General features: G+C 43.0%; 1 protein-coding gene across 1 annotated transcript in view; it reads right to left on the reverse strand.

Annotated features, from left to right (window-relative positions):
- The window catches only part of DGKB (diacylglycerol kinase beta), a 668,472-nt gene that overhangs the window by 113,963 nt on the left and 534,912 nt on the right, over positions 1 to 19,597 (reverse strand). The gene's annotated exons all lie outside the window — the stretch shown is intronic.

Genomic DNA, 19,597 nt, shown 5'->3' on the forward strand with positions numbered 1-19,597 from the left:
TGTCATGGTTACATTCCCCTTCTGTAGAAACGTTTCATAACTGTTAAGGAAGTCATAAAAAGTGTCTCAAAGGGGTTGTCCCACAAAAAATAAGCACCTGGATCTGAATACTTTTGTAATTGCATGTAACTAAAAATTTAGCATAGCCACTGAGTTATTCAATAAAATGTATAACGCCACCTACTGTTTGTTTTACCCTTCAACTGCCTCCTGAGCTGTGATAGGGAGAGCTGGGACACGCCCCCTTAGCTGCAGCAGAAAGGACACTCCCCTTGAACTGCCTGCTTGATATAAATCTAGCAGAGCAATGAATGGGGAGATCTCTGGATCCATGTGAGGTCCAGGGCTGGTTCTAGCTTTGTTAGAAAGAGATTGTCATGTACTGTATGACATCTGATTTTCATCATTTACATTTCCTCTTCTCAGAGTAAGGCCTCATGCCCTCGACCGTGGTGTGTTTTGCGGTCCGCAAATCGCGGATCCGCAAAGCACGTATGGCGTCCGTGCGCGTTCCGCAATTTGCGCAACTGCACAGACAGCCTTTAATATAACTGCCTATTCTTGTCCGCAAAGTGCGGACAAGAATAGGACATGTTATATTTTTTTGGCGGAGCCACGGAACGGAGCAACGGATGCGAACAGCTGTCCGCATCTTTTGTGGCCCCGTTGAAGTGAATGGGTCCGCATCCGAGACGCCAAAACTGCGGCTCGGATGCGGACCAAAACGACGGCCGTGTGCATGAGGCCTTAAAGCTATAGCTTCCAACCAGGAGACCACTACAGATGTAACTCAGAGCAAAAGGGACTGTGAAGCAGATCAATGCAGAGAGCACTTCACAGTGAAGCTCTGCCCCCTGCAGGAGCAGAACCTGGCAGAAAAAAGTTCATATTCTCACTACTCCTGATTAGAAAAACTCCACAAAAGATATGATTGTCCTGCTGTCCCAATCCCCTAACTAGTGCGGACAGCAGTTTAGCATGTTCAAAACTGCTTAGTGACAGACTCCCTGTTACCCAAATTGTAACAGAATTTGGGGAAATTTTGTTAAGTAACTTTCCCCCACTTTATTGAGGGATAATTATCCTCTCCCAGACTCCGATTCATAACACAGGGCCACGGCTACTGCCCTGAAATAAAATGCTCAATTTATTCTTAAATAAAGAATGGAGAAATTAGTAAGCAAATGACAAGGGGGCACGGCTCTGGCTCTGACTCTGAACATTAAGGCCACAGCTGTTTCGGGTTCACCTCATAAGCCTTAATGAAGTCTAATTAATCATGTGGTAAAAAGGAACCCAAACAAGATTCTTTTCTGTTTCTTTATTTTTCTTGCGGACTTTAAATGCACATAAAACGGACCTGTGAAAACATTTCTTGCATGTGTTAGCAGTATGTCATCATATATCTGGAAAAAATAGCCCGGCTGATTTTCTATTAAAGTAAAAGAGAAGTTGACTAAATCATAATTTATAAGATGTTTAAAGGAGTTGTCTGGATTAGAAAACCAATTTTCTAATAAACTATTCAAGCATGCACAACCTTCATTAGCTTGAACAAAGAATGCCTAGAAAGAGTGTCTCTCTCTCTGGAGGACCTTACATTGCACAGGGAACCATGTAATGCTTATTCTCGCCTGGGGTGGCACTGCAGGAAAATTCTGCATTTGCTGATGGATTCTCCATAGATCACAGCAGATCGTCAAGGGATCCTTATTTCAGAAAGGTGGAGAACCCCTTATACATTGTCAGCTCAAATAATCCAAAAGATGTTATTTATTACAAATAAAGTTACATTGATTTCCTTAATGCTGGGATATATAGGAAGACATTGAGAATCGCTCACAAATTGCCAATTTGAGAATTGGGCAGATTGATCTCATCTGAGGTCTTAAGTGAAGGGGATCCCCAATTTCTATCATGACATCTACCCATGTGCCTGGTTAGCGCATATGGACATCACGGAGAGGGTCCCCTGATCATGAATCAACTCTATGAACCATAGAGGAAACATCTAGCTGGCCCAGCAAAATTAGCTGTTGTGGTGGTGGCTCAGATTTGAAAGGGGCTATCAGTTCAATGGGAACTGAAAAAAAATCAGTATTCAACAAGTCTTCAACAAGCCACCATCTTGGGCTCCGTTAACACCTTCATCAAGTCATCCTTTTTGCTGCTCCATCAGGTTGGTCATATGATGAACAGCAGGGTTGAGCGAATGTAAGTTTACGAAAGTTTTTTTTTAAATCACACTTTTAAATCTTGCGTGAAATCCCATGTGCAGTGACATATGATGTCATCACGGGCTGCGCGATATTTGGCACTAGATTTGCAATCAAGATGGCAGCAGCCGGCTCTTCCCGAACAAATGGATGAGGGAAAGTATGATATTATAATTTTTTTTTAAAAATGTTACAGTGTATTATTGCTGTCGGATACCGCAATCAGCTTGGAGGGGTCTTTGCACCCACTATTTAGAAAGAAATGTGCTTCGTGACAGCAATTTTTTTTGCAAAATTCGGCGAAGCAGCCGAATCTAATTTTACAATACTTTGCTCATCTCTATTTAACACCTCTGAAGCCTGATGGACATACTGAGGTCCGTTGGGGTCCACCATGGTTCTCAGAAGACAGCTTTATCTTTATTTTGACAGTCTGGTGTTAATCTTTTTATATTTTTTTATTTTTATATAATACATCAAAATAATTGCTAAAACTTAAAAAATATGCTGGGTCTGATTTTTTTTTTAAGTTTTCTGTGATCAGCTTCATGTAGTTTCCAGTTGGGTGATGACTCAAAACAAGCTACCGTACTTTACCAGTCAAGAGATTACATAAACTGCTACTGTGAGCTCCACTCGTCCTTGACACAATTACTTCCTGACAACGTGGCCCAGCCGTATTCAGGTATGTCCACATCTCTATCACTTACTCTCCAAAGGAACAGAAAATTCTGAATTCTGATAGACTCCTCTTACTGGAGAGCAGTAAATTATAGGAGCACCGAGGACATGTCTGACAGCGAGTTAAAGGTAATCCTCACTTTCAATTTAAGGCCTCATGCACACGACCGTTCAGTTTTTTTCCGGTCAAACATGGATGCCGCTCGTGTGCCTTCCGCAATTTGTGGAACGGAACAGACGGCCCATTATAGAATTGCTTATTCTTGTCCGCAAAAAACGAACGAGAATAGGACATGATCTATAATTTTTGTGGGGCCACGGAACGGAGCAACGGATGCGGACAGCACACAATTTCTTAACATTTTTCCCAGAAATGGCACCACACCTGTCCATGGACTCTGTCGACCCTATTAAGGCCTCTTGCACACGACCGCAAAAAACAGATATGCAAAAAATTAGGATGACATCCATGTGCATTTTGTATTTTGCGTAACGGAACAGCTGGCCCCTAATAGAACAGCACTATCCTTGTCCGTAATGCGGACAAGAATAGGACATGTTCTATATTTTTGCGGAACGGAAATAGAGAAATACGGAAACGGAATGCACACAGAGTACCTTCTGTTTTTTTTTTGCGGACCCATTGAAATGAATGGTTCTGTATACGGTCCGCAAAAAAAACAAACGGTACGGACACTGAAAGAAAATATGTTCGTGTGCAGGAGGCCTAACTCCTAGTCACAGCCCATGGACATTCCTGGACAACTCACTTAGGCCTCTTGCACACCACCGTGGTTTGGTTCCGCAACCGAGCCGCATTTTTTGCGGACCTATTTGTTTTTTGCGTATATCTGTTTTTCGCGGTCGTGTGCAAGAGGTCTTAACGGGGTCGAGCTGAAATACCAGAGTCCATGGACAGGTGTGGTGCCATTTCTGGGAAAAATGTTAAGAAATTGTGGACAACCCCTTATCCGAAAGCAAAAATATTGATTTTGGGTGAGTAAAATACTAAATAAATAAATAAATAAAGCCATGTATACAATAGAGAATATAATACCAAATATTTTGAAATCAATACAAAAAAAAATAAAAAAAAAGATTAAATTTCACTTTAAGTGCAGTTTCATAAATGACCAGCAGATGGTCCTAGGACAATCTTCTTTAATAGGGCTCATGCAGACGACCGTATTTATTTTGCGGCCCACAAAACACCAATCCGCAAAAAAAAAAAAAGGATGACATTCGTGTGACATCCATGTTGCCTCCATTTTTCTTTTTTTGCGGATCCATTGTAACAATGCCTGTAATTGTCTGCAAAACGGACAAGAAAAGGACATGTTCTGTTTTTTCTTGCGGAGCGGACTTGTGGACATACGGAAACAGAATGCACACAAACTAATTTCCGTTTTTTTATGGACCCATTGAAGTGAATGGTTCAGCGTATGGGCTGCAAAAAAAAAAAACGGAACGGACACAGAAAGAAAATACGGACTTGTGCATGAGCTCTTAGTCTGGCTATAAGAGGGGCGATTTACCCTTAGTCCGGCCAGCTGGCCAAGAAGGGGGCGACTTACCCTCCATCTGACTAACAGTCCAATACTTTCCCCATCATAAGCCAAGTTGTCGAGGGGAAATACGATAAAACATATAGGAGTGATTCTCCCCCCAAAAAAACATTCCCGGTATTGGTGCAGTTTTGGTCTAATAGTCGGCGTTGGTTAGAAATGACTGTTCTCAGCTCCTCTGATTTGCGTATTTTTGTGCCCCCCCTCCCCAATCCCAATTAACTACTTTGCAGTTTTATGATATCGCCTCTATTTTTTTGCTCGCCTTTGCTTTTATGTTCCTGTTTTTTTGCAGAACAAAAGCTGCTCCTGTAAGAAAGAGTCTAAACTTGAAAAAAAATAAAGTTCTGTGTTTTTATCAAATTTGATGGCTGCAGCTGTTCTCGGTTTCTGAATTCTACAAACAGCCTTATTCACTGGCTTCTGGCGAAAGGCCAGGCGGCCATTAGAACAGGCTGTTCGAAAACCCTCTATTCAGTTACAGATACTGAAATATGTTTAAGACCAGCGAGGGTCATGTGCAGCCGCCACTCGTGTGGAAGGATGAATTTTAATGTCTTACAAGTTCACACTGACATCAAAGTGCCGAGGAAACAGCGACTGCGATATCACGCCAGCTTCATACCGGGCGTCAAGGCAAACCCTAACCCTGAGCCTATGCCTCACATGGATCCGGAGATCTCCCCGTACATTGCTCCAGTTGCCAAGGCTACTTTCACACTTGCGGCAGAGAGATCCGGCAAGCAGTTCCGTCGCCGGAACTGCCCGCCGGATCCGGCAAAACGTATGCCAACTGATGGCATTTGTAAGACGGATCAGGATCCTGATCCGTCTTACAAATGCATTGGAAAGCCCGATCCGTCTTTCCGGTGTCATCCGGCAAAACGGATCCGGCATTTATTTTTTTCACCTTTTTTAAGGACGGATCCGGCACTAATACATTCCTAGGGAAAAAAAATTCCGGATCCGGCATTCAGGCAAGTCTTCCGTTTTTTTTGGCCGGAGATAAAACCGTAGTATGCTGCGGTTTAATCTTTTGCCTGATCAGTCAAAAAGACTGAACGGAAGACATCCTGATGCATCCTGAATGGATTGCTCTCCATTCAGAATCCATGGGGATAATCCTGATCAGTTCTCTTATAGAGCCCCTAGGATGGAACTCTATGCCGTAAAAGAAAAACGCTAGTGTGAAAGTATCCTAAATTGGCTCCTTTCTGCTACAGTTCTCTCCCCCAGTTTAGGAGGTGTGTCCTTGCTGCTTCAACTCTCTCCTTGTCACAACTCAAAAGGCATGTCCTTTCTGCTGCAGGTCTCGCTTAAGGGGCATGTACTTTCTACAGCAGCTCTCTCCCTATGACAGCTCAGGAAGGATGTCCATTCTGCTGCCGCTCTCTCCTTTTAACTGTCAAAGTAAATACAGCTGGTTGCAGTTGAAGGATAGAACTGAGCATGTGTGACCACCTCAGACATGTTACTGAGGGGACGGAGATGTAAGGAAAATAATAAACAGCAGGTGGCGCTATACAGATCATTTTATTTATAAGAGCTGTGTTGTGATTAGTTGCTATGAGAGCTGTGTTGTGATTGGTTGGTGTGAGAGCTGTGCGGTTATTGGTTTGTGTGAGAGCTGTGTTGTTATTGGTTGGTGTGAGAGCTGTGCTGTTATTAGTTGCTGTAAGAGCTGTGTGGTGATTGGTTGCTATAAGAGCTGTGTTGTGATTAGTTGCTATGAGAGCTGTGTTGTGATTGGTTGGTGTGAGAGCTGTGTGGTTATTGGTTGGTGTGAGAGCTGTGCTGTTATTGGTTGGTGTGAGAGCTGTGCTGTTATTAGTTGCTGTAAGAGCTGTGTGGTGATTGGTTGCTATGAGAGCTGTGTTGTGATTGGTTGCTGTGAAAGCTGTGTTGTGATTGGTTGCTGTGAGAGCTGTGCTGTTATTGGTTGCTGTGAGAGCTGTGTTGTGATTGGTTGCTATAGGCAACAAAGTGAATTTTCTTTTAGACAGTTGTCATCTTACAAGAACGCCTGCACTGTAGCCCGTACAGATTCTTCAGGAGCTGAAACTGATAAAAAAAAAAGGACGGTGCAAAAGTAAAGGCTGTGCTGTGATTAATTGCTTTGAGAGCTGTGCTGTGATTGGCTGCTGTTAAAGCTGTGTTGTGATTGGTTGCTGTGAAATATGTGTTGTGATTGGTTGCTGTGAAATATGTGTTGTGATTGGTCGCTGTGAAGGGTGTGTTGTGATTAGTTGCTATGAGAGCTGTGTTGTGATTGGTTGCTGTGAAAGCTGTGTTGTGATTGGTTGCTGTGAAAGCTGTGTTGTGATTGGTTGCTGTGAGAGCTGTGCTGTGATTGGTTGCTGTGAGAGATGTGTTGTGATTGGTTGCTATGGGCAACAAAGTGAATTTTGTTTTAGACAGTTGTCATCTTACAAGAACGCCTGCACTGTAGACTGTACAGATTTTTCAGGAGCTCAAACTGGACGACAAACCGAAACGTTGTGACTTTTACACTGACTTGTAGGGTAGATTGGAGGAGGATGAATTTGCTGACAGGCTGGGGTTCGGCAATGTCTCCTGTCACCTCAGTGGGAAGGTCAATCACAAGAACTTTAGGGGCCAGGGCACAGAAAACCCGCAAGCCCTTATCGAGCACATGAAGGACACACACAAAGTAAATATGTTCTGTGCAATGAGCAGGCGCAACGTCTATGGTCCCTTCTTTTTCACCAAGGATACTGTCACCGGTTGCTCCTAAATGGAAATGTTAACCCATTAGTGACCACACATATACCTTTTTATGGTGGTCACTAATGGGCCTTACGGTAGACCGCCTCCTCTAAGCGGCCTATTCTAAGCCCTGCACGGGTTTCCCATGCTGCGGAGTGTGAGAGCTTGGCTATCACATGAGAGCTGTCCTCTTGCTCTAATGGCCCGGACCGGCAGAACCAGCAGGCTGAGCCATTTAACCCATTTGATGCCGCAGTCAATAACAAATGGGAGCTTCCTCTGTCTCCCACTGCAAATTAAATTGCGTGGTGTTGATGCCTTGGTATGGTAGCCTGGGGCCTAATGAAGGACCCGGGCCTGCCTGCAGTGAATTCCCATCAGGCTGAAGTTCTCTGGCGCAACCTGCTGGTGACTGTCAGTATAGCTCTGACAGTATCATACTGTATCAGCAGTACAGGGTATTATAGAAGCGATCAAAAGATTGCCTGTTAAAGTTCCCTTGCCCAACAAGTACATGTTTTTTAAAAAGTTTTAACAAGTTTTATTAAATAAAGAAATTCCAAGTAAAAAATAAAAAATTAAATTTTTCCACTGAAAAAGCTTTTCAATGCAAAAAATATTACAAAACTAAAATCTCCTCAACATATTTGGTATCGCCATATCCGTAATGACCTACACAATTGTCATGTCATTTATCCCATACAGTGAGTGCTGTAAAACGCAAAAATGACAGAATTGCATTTTATTATTTGACACAAAAAACTGATCAAAAAGTTTTATGTGCCCTTAAAATGATACCAATGAAAACTACAAGTAGTCCCACGAAAATGAAGCCCTCACATAGTTCTGTAGAATGAAAAATAGCAAAGTTATGTGGCAATGCAAAAACATTTTCTTTTTTCTTTCTTTAAAAAGTTTTATTGTGCAAAAGTAGTAAAATGTAAAAAAAAACAAAACTATGTAACCTGTGTATTTGGCATCCCTGTAATCGTACTGACCCAGAAAATAAAGTTATTGTGTTATTTGTGCCGAAAATGAATGCTGCAAAATTTATAACGTAAAACTTCATCAGCAGTGTTGAGTGTTTTTCCCAACCCTCTCCCAGAAAGAGTTAATAAGCATTAATCAGTAAGTTATGTGTATCCCAGAATAATACCATATGCCCCACCCTAAAACAGAATTGTGGCACAATTTGTGCCAAAAAATGCTCAACATGCCTCGCATATACATACATTATTTAGTGTTTTTGAGCCTAAGGAGGTGCGACTTGCAAGTGGTGTGCCTTTCTAGGCGACAACGTGCAACAAAATTGCACTATAATTTTGGCGCAAAACGTTGTCACATAGAAAGTCAGCTAAAAGGTGGTATAGGCTGAGCTGGCACATCTAAGCTTTCAGAGAGAGATTTACTAAGACCAGAGTTTTACTAAGGCCGGTCTTAGAGAAGCAAATCTACTCCAACTATGAGCTGGCATAGATCTGTTCTGTAATTTGCAACCGTTTCTGGCAAAATGATAGTAAATAAAGTCACGTCCCTCCCAGTAAGCCCACACACTGATAAAAAATAGTCATGAGTGGAGTACAAACCCAAAAAGGCACTTTTTTTTGTTGCATAACTGAGGTTTGCAAAAAATCTGCTACTTTTTAATGTCAGTTTTCTGGTTTCAACATCTTGATAAATTCCCCACCCCCCTCCCCCCCAATTACGGTCTAAAAATTTGGGTTAGTAAATATGACCCATTGTTTTTGCTTTCATTCAGCAACGTAACTACAGGGGTCACAGCAGAGGCACTTGCAGTGGGGATACAAACCAGGAGGAGCCCAGAGGCCATCTCACCACATTAAGTGCTTATTTGATCTCCTCTCTTGATGTCTGGAATGTGTCATAAATCTGAGACACTGGAGTGGAGGAGACAGGGAAAGAAAATGTATGATGCTGTATATCTCCACTTTCAGAAAGGAAGATCATTAACCTTTTAATGCCAAAAGTATCAGTAGGTCAGGATATAGCAAAGGAAGGGAAGCTGTGGAGAAGAATGCAGATAGACGGCTGCAATGGTTACAGTTTTCTTATGGCACATGTCTACAAGGAAGAGACTGGGCAGAAGATTACGCTGCACCCCTACCACCACTTAGAGTGCTGGTAATGTGTTGAGTTATCCACTAATGGGAGGCCCATATCAGGAACTCCAGTTGAAGTAGATTAATGATAGATACTCATGCACTGGATGACACCAAAGACACAATGTTGTATAAAAGCCCCATTCCCAAAGGATTACTTTTGAAAACCCAGCAATGCTGCTAAAAAGGTAGGGATGGGCTGCAGCTGGAGAACATAAGGAGAAGTTCTTCTGGGGGCTGAACTTATGCACTGGGGCCTGTAAGCCCTTAGTTACGACCCTGCTTTCACCTTACATTAGCCTTTAACTACGGAGTTAGAAACTTTTCGCCTCCCTTGTATTACTTTCCATTCTCCGCAGAACTCAAACTTAGGGAAACACAAGTGAGTCAGGAAACAATAAAACAACATCCAGTCCTGAAATCTCTCGAAACCCATTTAGCAAATACTAGAAGAAGAAAATATTGATAACAGGAAGTTTCCCTTTATTCGAATCTAACGTTGAAATGTTTAATCAGACAATAATGCGATTCAGGATGTGGTTCGATGGACAATAGCTTTAATCCTTCCACGCGCTATTCTTGGAAATAACTACACAGTGTCCAATGTATTTTAGACTTTTGGCTTCGTTGCTTGCGGTAACTTTATAAAGTACAAGGCTTTTTCTAATCATTGTAGGACATGGAGGGGGAAGTAACAATACTTTTTTTTAATGTTTGGGGTGGAGGGGGGGTGGTGGGGGATAAAGTTACGCTTATGGCTTCTCAATAAGGCTTCATTGTAGCCAGTGACAAGACTCTAAATTAATATCTTGTCCTAAATGCTAATCACACAAAAAAAATCACAAAAATACCCCACCAACAAAACAAAAAGGGATACATAGTGTAACAATGCCAAGGCTAAAAATATAGCGGATTGGAAATATTGCTATATAAATAGTGGACAATAAGCGTGTCATATATTTGCACAGTGAAAATATCTCGGCAAACAACTGGGCAAGAGCTGCTATTCAGAAGAAGTACTTTTTCAGTATCCTGGTGCTGAAAGGCGCATTATTATACATTCCAAGAGGCGTCTTCATTTAGGCCAAATTCCAAAAACTCCACAATTACTGTAATGAAATTTGCAGCTTTTGTTGAGGCAAGATAATGACTAAAGCCGGGCATACACGTTAAACAGCTGGTACGGTTGACAGCTATCTTTCGGACCCCTCCATATACATGCATACTGGACTCTAAAGACCATGCATTGTCCTAAATGGGAAGGGAGGGGAAAGCCACTGCCACTCACCTCTGGTAGGAATGTATCTCCCTGAGAACAAAAGGATTGGGCAGTGGAAATCAAACTGTCCGATCCTTATCTCACCTGCCATTGGGGTGAAGGGTTGGGATGGTAGTTGGGAGACCCCACCATATACATTAGATGGCCAGCCACTGAAATTGAGGTTCAGCCAAAATGTATCTTCTATCAGTGTCATGAGACATAACAAAAGTTTCGGTAGGGATCTAACAGCTGAGACCCTCACTGATTGCTAGAATGAGGAGAGAATCCCGGACATATGTTGCTCTCTCCTCGCTGCAGAAGAGGAAGGGAAGTGGACTCTATGGGCCCATCTTGACTCCATCTCCTGCATGGAGGAGAGAGAGCTCGATATGCGGGAGCTTCTCTCTCCTTGTTCCAGCGATCGGTTGGGGTCTCAGAGCTCAGCTGAAAACTTGGTACAGTATGCATTTATGACATATCAGAAGTTTTCTGAAAATTCAGTGATGCTTTAAAAGGGTTTTCCTGGATTTTTGATGTCCACTGGATAGTTCATCATTACCTGATCAGTGGGGGTCCGACACCTGGGACCCTATCTAATCAGTTGTTTGAGAAGAAACGGGTGCTCCTGTGAGTGCTGCGGCCTTCTCGCCAAGCAGAGTGCTGTACATTGTATAGAGGCTGTGATTGGTTTCACAGCTCAGCACCATTCAACTCAATGGGCCAGAGCTGAATCTAAGCCATGTGACCAATGAATGTGATGTCACATGGCCTAGGGAAAACTAGAAGGCTGTGGGACTACTACGACCCCCACCAATCAGAAACTGATGATTTACTTAGAGGACCAACCAATCAAATACTGATGACTTATCCGGAGGACCCACCAATCAGATACTGATGACTTATCTGGAGGACACACCAATAAGATACTGATCACTCATCTGGAAGACCCACCAATCGGATATTGTTGACTTATCCGGAGGACCTATCAATCAGATACTGATGACTTATCTGGAGGACCCACCAATCAGATACTGATGACTTATCTGGAGGACCCACCAATCACATAATGATGACTTATCCGGAGGACCCAACAATCAGATACTGATGACTTATCTGGAGGACCCACCAATCACATAATGATGACTTATCCGGAGGACCCAACAATCAGATACTGATGACTTATCCGGAGGACCGATCAATCAGATACTGATGACTTATCTGGAGGACCCACCAATCAGATACTGATGACTTATCTGGAGGACCCAACAATCAGATACTGATGACTTATCCGGAGGACCCAACAATCAGATACTGATGACTTATCCGGAGGACCCAACAATCAGATACTGATGACTTATCCGGAGGACCCAACAATTAGATACTGATGACTTATCCAGAGGACCCACCAATCACATAATGATGACTTATCCGGAGGACCCAACAATCAGATACTGATGACTTATCCGGAGGACCCAACAATCAGATACTGATGACTTATGCGGAGGACCCAACAATCAGATACTGATAGATGTCTTATTGTAAAGTTGCTTACTTCACCCAGGAGGATATTCGGGGATGATTCCAATTTATCAGGAAGCAAGGAATCCAAGGTTTGAGTTCTATGGGCCTTATTGGCTGTGTGCACATTGCTACTGGCTCAATCGGGTTCACAAAAAGACTCCTAGCCTTAATGATTAGAAGAGCTATGAATATTAATATACTGCACAAAAACATTTCTATCAAGACAAAAATGCACTTTTGCAATTTTATAAAATTTGGGGGTCATGGGTGTAAGATTTTTCAGATAAAGAAAATTTGTTTTACAAAAAAGCTGGATAAAGATTTAAAGGGAGTCAGCCAGCAAGAAAATCACTGGTAAACCAGGCACAATGCCTTATAGGGCTAGCTCAGGTGAATGTAATGATACCTTAGACTTGGCGGTCTATTGCTTCATTCTGGAAAAAAAGTACTATTAATCCATATACAGATGAGCAGCTAAGTACACCGGGGGCAGGGCCCAAGCCACTCTGTGCACCTTTGCTCCTCCTGCTTTATCTGCCAGTCCCTCCCTCCCCTTGTTGATTGACAGGGTCAGGTTCCTGCATACCAGGAGGAGGAAAAGTAAAATTTTGTGCACTGCCTGTACTGGTGAAGAGGAGTAATACAGAGGTGTGACGGTTATTACTTCTTTATTTGATGCCAGAATAACGTGTTTCAGGGCCAAACAGGGCCCTTCGTCAGGTTGTGGTGAGTCTTGGGTATTTTCAGCAGTCCCATAAAAATGAATGTAGGGTGGCTGCGCATGCGCAGCTGTTCTCCACTCACTCCACTTTCAGAGAGACTTATTTTGGAGATAGGTGCTGGTCTCAGATGTGGGACCCGCATCTACTTGACTTTGATGGGATCGGGGGTCGGTCACATAATCTATTGCATGACCACTGCTTCCAACATAGCCTCCACTGCTGATTGTGATGCAGGTCATGTTACAGACTGGTGAAGCAGAACTTTTTAGTTCTGTTTACTGTAAGTGACCAACCCCTTAAACCGTACACTGGGTAGGGATTTGGCTGTGATTTTATATGGGACCAAGCTACGGTAATCCGGTACAGCCGCTAGACAGTGTGTAGAGCTGTTCCTGGTTCTGATGCCCTAGGTTCTCTGTAATCAGCTGATCGGCAGGGGTGCAGGGAGCTGTACCCAGCTTTTCTGATATTGATCACTTATTATAAGGATAGGTCATCATTATAAAAGTCCCAGAAATATTCCTTTAAATTATAGAATGCCTAAAGGAACCACTAGAGGGAGCTAATTGATTAGTATGCAGTAAGCTCCTATGCTTCCCCCAGTGGTGACTGTAGACAGTCAAAAGAATATTTATCATCTCACCCTATGTGTAAAGAGGAAGTTAAAGCTCTGTAGCAAAAAATAAAAATAAAATAAAAAATATAGTAAACTGAGAAACAGTGAATTTTGGGAATACATGGATATGCTACATTCTTCTTGGCCATTTAGGTCAGTCAGAAATTCCTTTTTATCTATATTTTGAAAAACCACATTAGACCATTGCAATGCTGGAAACAGACTGCGAAATTCTTCCAAATATATGAATGCTCTAATAAAGTGTTGATCTTCAGTTCGGCAAATTTTTGAGAAAGGAAATCGTGTTGCACTTTCATAAAAATGTACAACAAGAACATCTGTGTTGAGTAACTGGCATGGCTCACACCTCCAGTGCCAGGTGCAAAGGAAATATCGGGGGAGTCTGGGTAATTCTTGACTGCTGCCATCTGCTTCTACAAGCAAATCTCTTTTACTCTGCTCTCTCCACTGCCCATTGGAATATCTGGGAAGCACTAGAAAGCGGAGACACTTCATTAATAGCTTTACACATTCGCGTGCCATATTCATATATTTTTTTTTTAAGGTGGCCAGAAATATTTATTCCTCCCACCTGTTCTACAGCAAGGTGAGAAAAGATGCAAAACAAATATTATTATAATTATACCAAACAGAAGGGAAAAACAAGATCATGCATAGAAATGTAACAGTTATCAACAATGTAGCAAAAAAATAAGCAAAAATAAATAAATATTCACCACCAAAAATAAATAAAACAGGACAATGGCTGCAGATGATGACCCGCTTGGTCCTTCTACTCTGTCTTCTTTGTCATTTATTTTTTATTTGTTGATATATTTTGGCAGTTTTCATTTCTAGAATTACAGTCAGGTCCTTAAATATTGGGACATCTACACAATTCTAACATTTTTGGCTCTATACACCACCACAATGGATTTGAAATGTAGCGAACAAGATGTGCTTTACCTGCAGACTGTCAGCTTTAATTTGAGGGTATTTACATCCAAATCAGGTGAACAGTGTAGGAATTACAAGAGTTTGCATATGTGCCTCCCACTTGTTAAGGGACCAAAAGTAATGGGACAATTGGCTTCTCAGCTGTTCCATGGCCAGGTGTGTGTTATTCCCTCATTATCCCAATTACAATGAGCAGATAAAAGGTCCAGAGTTCATTTCAAGTCTGCTATTTGCATTTGGAATCTGTTGCTGTCAACTCTCAAGATGAGATCCAAAGAGCTGTCGCTATCAGTAAAGCAAGCCATCATTAGGCTGAAAAAAACACAACAAACCCATCAGAAAGATGGAAAAAACATTAGGCGTGGCCAAAACAACTTTTTGGAACATTCTTAAAAAGAAGGAACGCACCGGTGAGCTCAGCAACACCAAAAGACCCGGAAGACCACGGAAAACAACTGTGGTGGATGACCGAAGAATTCTTTCCCTGGTGAAGAAAACACCCTTAACAACAGTTGGCCAGATCAAGAACACTCTCCAGGAGGTAGGTGTATGTGTGTCAAAGTCAACAATCAAGAGAAGACTTCACCAGAGTGAATACAAAGGGTTCACCACAAGATGTAAACCATTGGTGAGCCTCAAAAACAGGAAGGCCAGATTAGAGTTTGCCAAATGACATCTAAAAAAGCCTTCACAGTTCTGGAACAACATCCTATGGACAGAGGAGACCAAGATAAACTTGTACCAGAGTGATGGGAAGAGAAGAGTATGGAGAAGGAAAGGAACTGCTCATGATCCTAAGCATACCACCTCATCAGTGAAGCATGGTGGTGGTAGTGTCATGGCGTGGGCATGTATGGCTGCCAATGGAACTGGTTCTCTTGTATTTATTGATGATGTGACTGCTGACAAAAGCAGCAGGATGAATTCTGAAGTGTTTCGGGCAATATTATCTGCTCATATTCAGCCAAATGCTTCAGAACTCATTGGACGGTGCTTCACATTGCAGATGGACAATGACCCAAAGCATACTGCAAAAGCAACCAAAGGGTTTTTTAAGGGAAAGAAGTGAAACGTTATGCAATGGCCAAGTCAATCTCCTGACCTGAATCCGATTGAGCATGCATTTCACTTGCCGAAGACAAAACTGAATGGAAAATGCCCCAAGAACAAGCAGGAACTGAAGACAGTTGCAGTAGAGGTCTGGCAGAGCATCACCAGGGATGAAACCCAGCATCTGGTGATGTCTATACGTTCCGGACTTCAGGCTGTAATTGACTGCAAAGGATTTGCAACCAAGTATTAAAAAGTGAAAGTTTGATTTATGATTATTATTCTGTCCCATTACTTTTGGACCCTTAACAAGTGGGAGGCACATATGCAAACTGTTGTAATTCCTGCACCGTTCACCTGATTTGGATGTAAATACCCTCAAATTAAAGCTGACAGTCTGCAGGTAAAGCACATCTTGTTCATTTCATTTCAAATCCATTGTGGTGGTGTATAGAGCCAAAAATGTTAGAATTGTGTTGATGTCCCAATATTTATGGACCTGACTGTATAATAGGGTTGCATCTAAATTATTATGCTACGTAAAATCTGTAAAATAATAAGGTAGTTAAATAGGAATAAATACATTTAAATGTTATCTTTATTGATTTATTTTTAACTTTAGTTTCAACCTATTTTTTGGGTTCATACTCCATAGAAAGGGTTAATTTAACACATCAGGATAGGCAAGGCTCTTCCTTATTCCACTTCATACCACAGCCTTCCTAGGACATGAAGATGCATTGACAATACAGAGAAGGATCCTTAGGTGACAGGTTTTTCCACCGAGGACCTGGTATTGTCTCCCCCTTTACACTCCTTTGCTATTAATGTGGTTCCTCTGGAGAGGGTAGCCATACACAGGTTCTCACCACCCAGTAGCAAAGGGTCTGGGATAATCATACCCTAGCAGCCGCAGGGTATGCTTCTATGGTATGTACGCCCTCGCCCAGGTCTCTATTGTAAAGCATCCTTATCATAATTAATATAGCATTTGCCCAGAGATCTGAACAGAGGGTGTCCAAAAACTGAATTCTGTTTGTTAAAAATCTTGTGTTTTTTTTTTTACCAGCAAGCTTCGGTTCAAGAAAGTTTCCCTCCATTGCTTATCATTATCTATCTAGGCCTCTTGCACACAAACGTTTTTGTTTTCCGTTTCCGTTCCGTTTATACGGACCGTATACGGAACCATTCATTTCAATGGATCCGCCAAAAAATGGAAGGTACTCCGTATGCCTGCCGTTTCCGTATTTCCGTTTTTACGTTCCGTTCAAAGATAGAACATGTCCTATTATTGTCCGCATAGGGCCTCATGCACACGACAGTTCCGTCTTTTTTTTTGTCCACAAAACACGGATCCGCAAAAAACGGAAGCCGCCCGTGTGCCTTCCGCAATTTGCGGAACGGAATAGGCGGCCCATTGTAGACATGCCTATTCTTGTCCGCAAAACGGACAAGAATAGGACATATTGTATTTTCTTTGCGGGGCCACGGAACGGAGCAACGGATGCGCACAGCACACGGAGTGCTGTCCGCATCTTTTGCGACCCCATTGAAGTGAATGGGTCCGCACCCGAGCCACAAAAACTGCGGGTCGGATGCGGACCCAAACAACGGTCGTGTGCATGAGGCCTTAGGCTTATTGCACGCGAACGTGTGCACTCCGTGGCCGTATTGCGGACCGCGTTTGCGGATCCGCAATACACGGGCACCGTTTTGTGTGCATTCCGCATAACAGATGCGGACCCATTCACTTCAATGGGTCCGCAAATACGGACATGCGGAAAGGTGCGGAATGGAAGCACGGAACGGAACCCTACAGTAGTACTACGGAGTGCTTCTGCGGGGTTTCATCCCGTAATTCCGTTCCGCAAAAAGATAGAACATGTCCTATCTTTTTGCGGAACGGCCGGATCGCTGACCCATTAAAGTGACTGGGTCCGCGATCTGCTGCGGCTGCCCCATGGTGGGTGTTCGTGCATTGTGGCCCACAATTTGCGGGCCACAGCATGGCCACGGGACGCACACATTCGTGTGCAAGAGGCCTAACGGACAAGGATAGTACTGTTCTATTAAAGGCCCGCAGTTCCGTTCCACAAAAAGCGAAAAGCGCACTAATGTCATAAGTAATTTTTGCGCATCCGTTTTTTGCAGAACGCAAAATACTGAAAAAGCCATTCGGTTGTGTGCATGAGGCCTTATTGTCTGCATAAAGGACAAGGATAGTACTGTTTTATCAGGGGCCATCTGTTCAGTTCCGCAAAAAAAATGGAATGCACACAGACATCATCCGTATTTTTTGCGGATCCGTTTTTTGCGGACCACAAAATACTGAAAAAGCCATACGGTCGTGTGCAAGAGGCTGAGTTCACATAACCATTATTTTTCCATTCTTCTTATCCATCAGAAGAACATAAAAATAAAGAAAAAATGATCCTATTAGAAAAACGATCCTGTGCATAAGTTTCCATCTGAGATTTTTTTTAGAGGGAAAAAAGTCCTGCATGCAATATTTTTTACTGTCTAAAATAACGGATGTCAGACAGAATGTCTCAAACAGTTGCCAAATGTGCACAACTGATCAGTTCTCTGTTCTTCTTCCGGATAAGAAGAGCAGAAAAATAACGGTGATGTGAACTCTCCCTTAGAGATGAACAAATTGATTCTACATGTTTAGAAGTCATTTCAAGTTTTCCATAAAAATCAGATTCCATCTAACCTGAATTTCTGGAGATTTGCTTAAGGTGAATTTTATACATATATATATATATACACTGCTCAAAAAAATAAAGGGAACACAAAAATAACACATCCTAGATCTGAATTAATTAAATATTCTTCTGAAATACTTTGTTCTTTACATAGTTGAATGTGCTGACAACAAAATTACACAAAAATTAAAAAATGGAAATCAAATTTTTTAACCCATGGAGGTCTGTATTTGGAGTCACACTCAAAATTAAAGTGGAAAAACACACTACAGGCTGATCCAACTTTGATGTAATGTCCTTAAAACAAGTCAAAATGAGGCTCAGTAGTGTGTGTGGCCTCCACGTGCCTGTATGACCTCCCTACAACGCCTGTGCATGCTCCTGATGAGGTGGCGGACGGTCTCCTGAGGGATCTCCTCCCAGACCTGGACTAAAGAATCTGCCAACTCTTGGACAGTCTGTGGTGCAATTGGTGGATAGAGCGAGACATGATGTCCTAGATGTGCTCAATTGGATTCAGGTCTGGGGAAAGGGCGGGCCAGTCCATAGCATCAATGCCTTCATCTTGCAGGAACTGCTGACACACTCCAGCCACATGAGGTCTAGCATTGTCTTGCATTAGGAGGAACCCAGGGCCAACCGTACCAGCATATGGTCTCACAAGGGGTCTGAGGATCTCATCTCGGTACCTAATGGCAGTCAGGCTACCTCTGGCGAGCACATGGAGAGCTGTGCGGCCCTCCAAAGAAATGCTACCCCACACCATTACTAACCCAATGCCAAACAGGTCATGCTGGAGGATGTTGCAGGCAGCAGAACGTTCTCCACGGCGTGCCCAGACTCTGTCACGTCTGTCACATGTGCTCAGTGTGAACCTGCTTTCATCTGTGAAGAGCACAGGGCGCCAGTGGCGAATTTGCCAATCTTGGTGTTCTCTGGCAAATGCCAAATGTCCTGCACGGTGTTGGGCTGTAAGCACAACCCCCACCTGTGGACGTCGGGCCCTCATATCACCCTCATGGAGTCTGTTTCTGACCGTTTGAGCAGACACATGCACATTTGTGGCCTGCTGGAGGTCATTTTGCAGGGCTCTGGCAGTGCTCCTCCTGTTCTGCCTTGCACAAAGGCGGAGTTAGCGGTCCTGCTGCTGGGTTGTTGCCCTCCTACGACCTCCTCCACCTCTCCTGATGTACTGGCCTGTCTCCTGGTAGCGCCTCCATGCTCTGGACACTACGCTGACAGACACAGCAAACCTTCTTGCCACAGCTCGCATTGATGTGCCATCCTGGATAAGCTGCACTACCTGAGCCACTTGTGTGGGTTGTAGACTCCGTCTCATGCTACCGTTAGAGTGAAAGCACTGCCAGCATTCAAAAGTGACCAAAACATCAGCCAGGAAGCATAGGAACTGAGAAGTGGTCTGTGGTCACCACCTGCAGAACCACTCCTTTAT

The sequence above is a fragment of the Bufo bufo genome, chromosome 5, assembly GCF_905171765.1.
Source record: "Bufo bufo chromosome 5, aBufBuf1.1, whole genome shotgun sequence".
Lineage (NCBI taxonomy): Eukaryota > Metazoa > Chordata > Amphibia > Anura > Bufonidae > Bufo > Bufo bufo.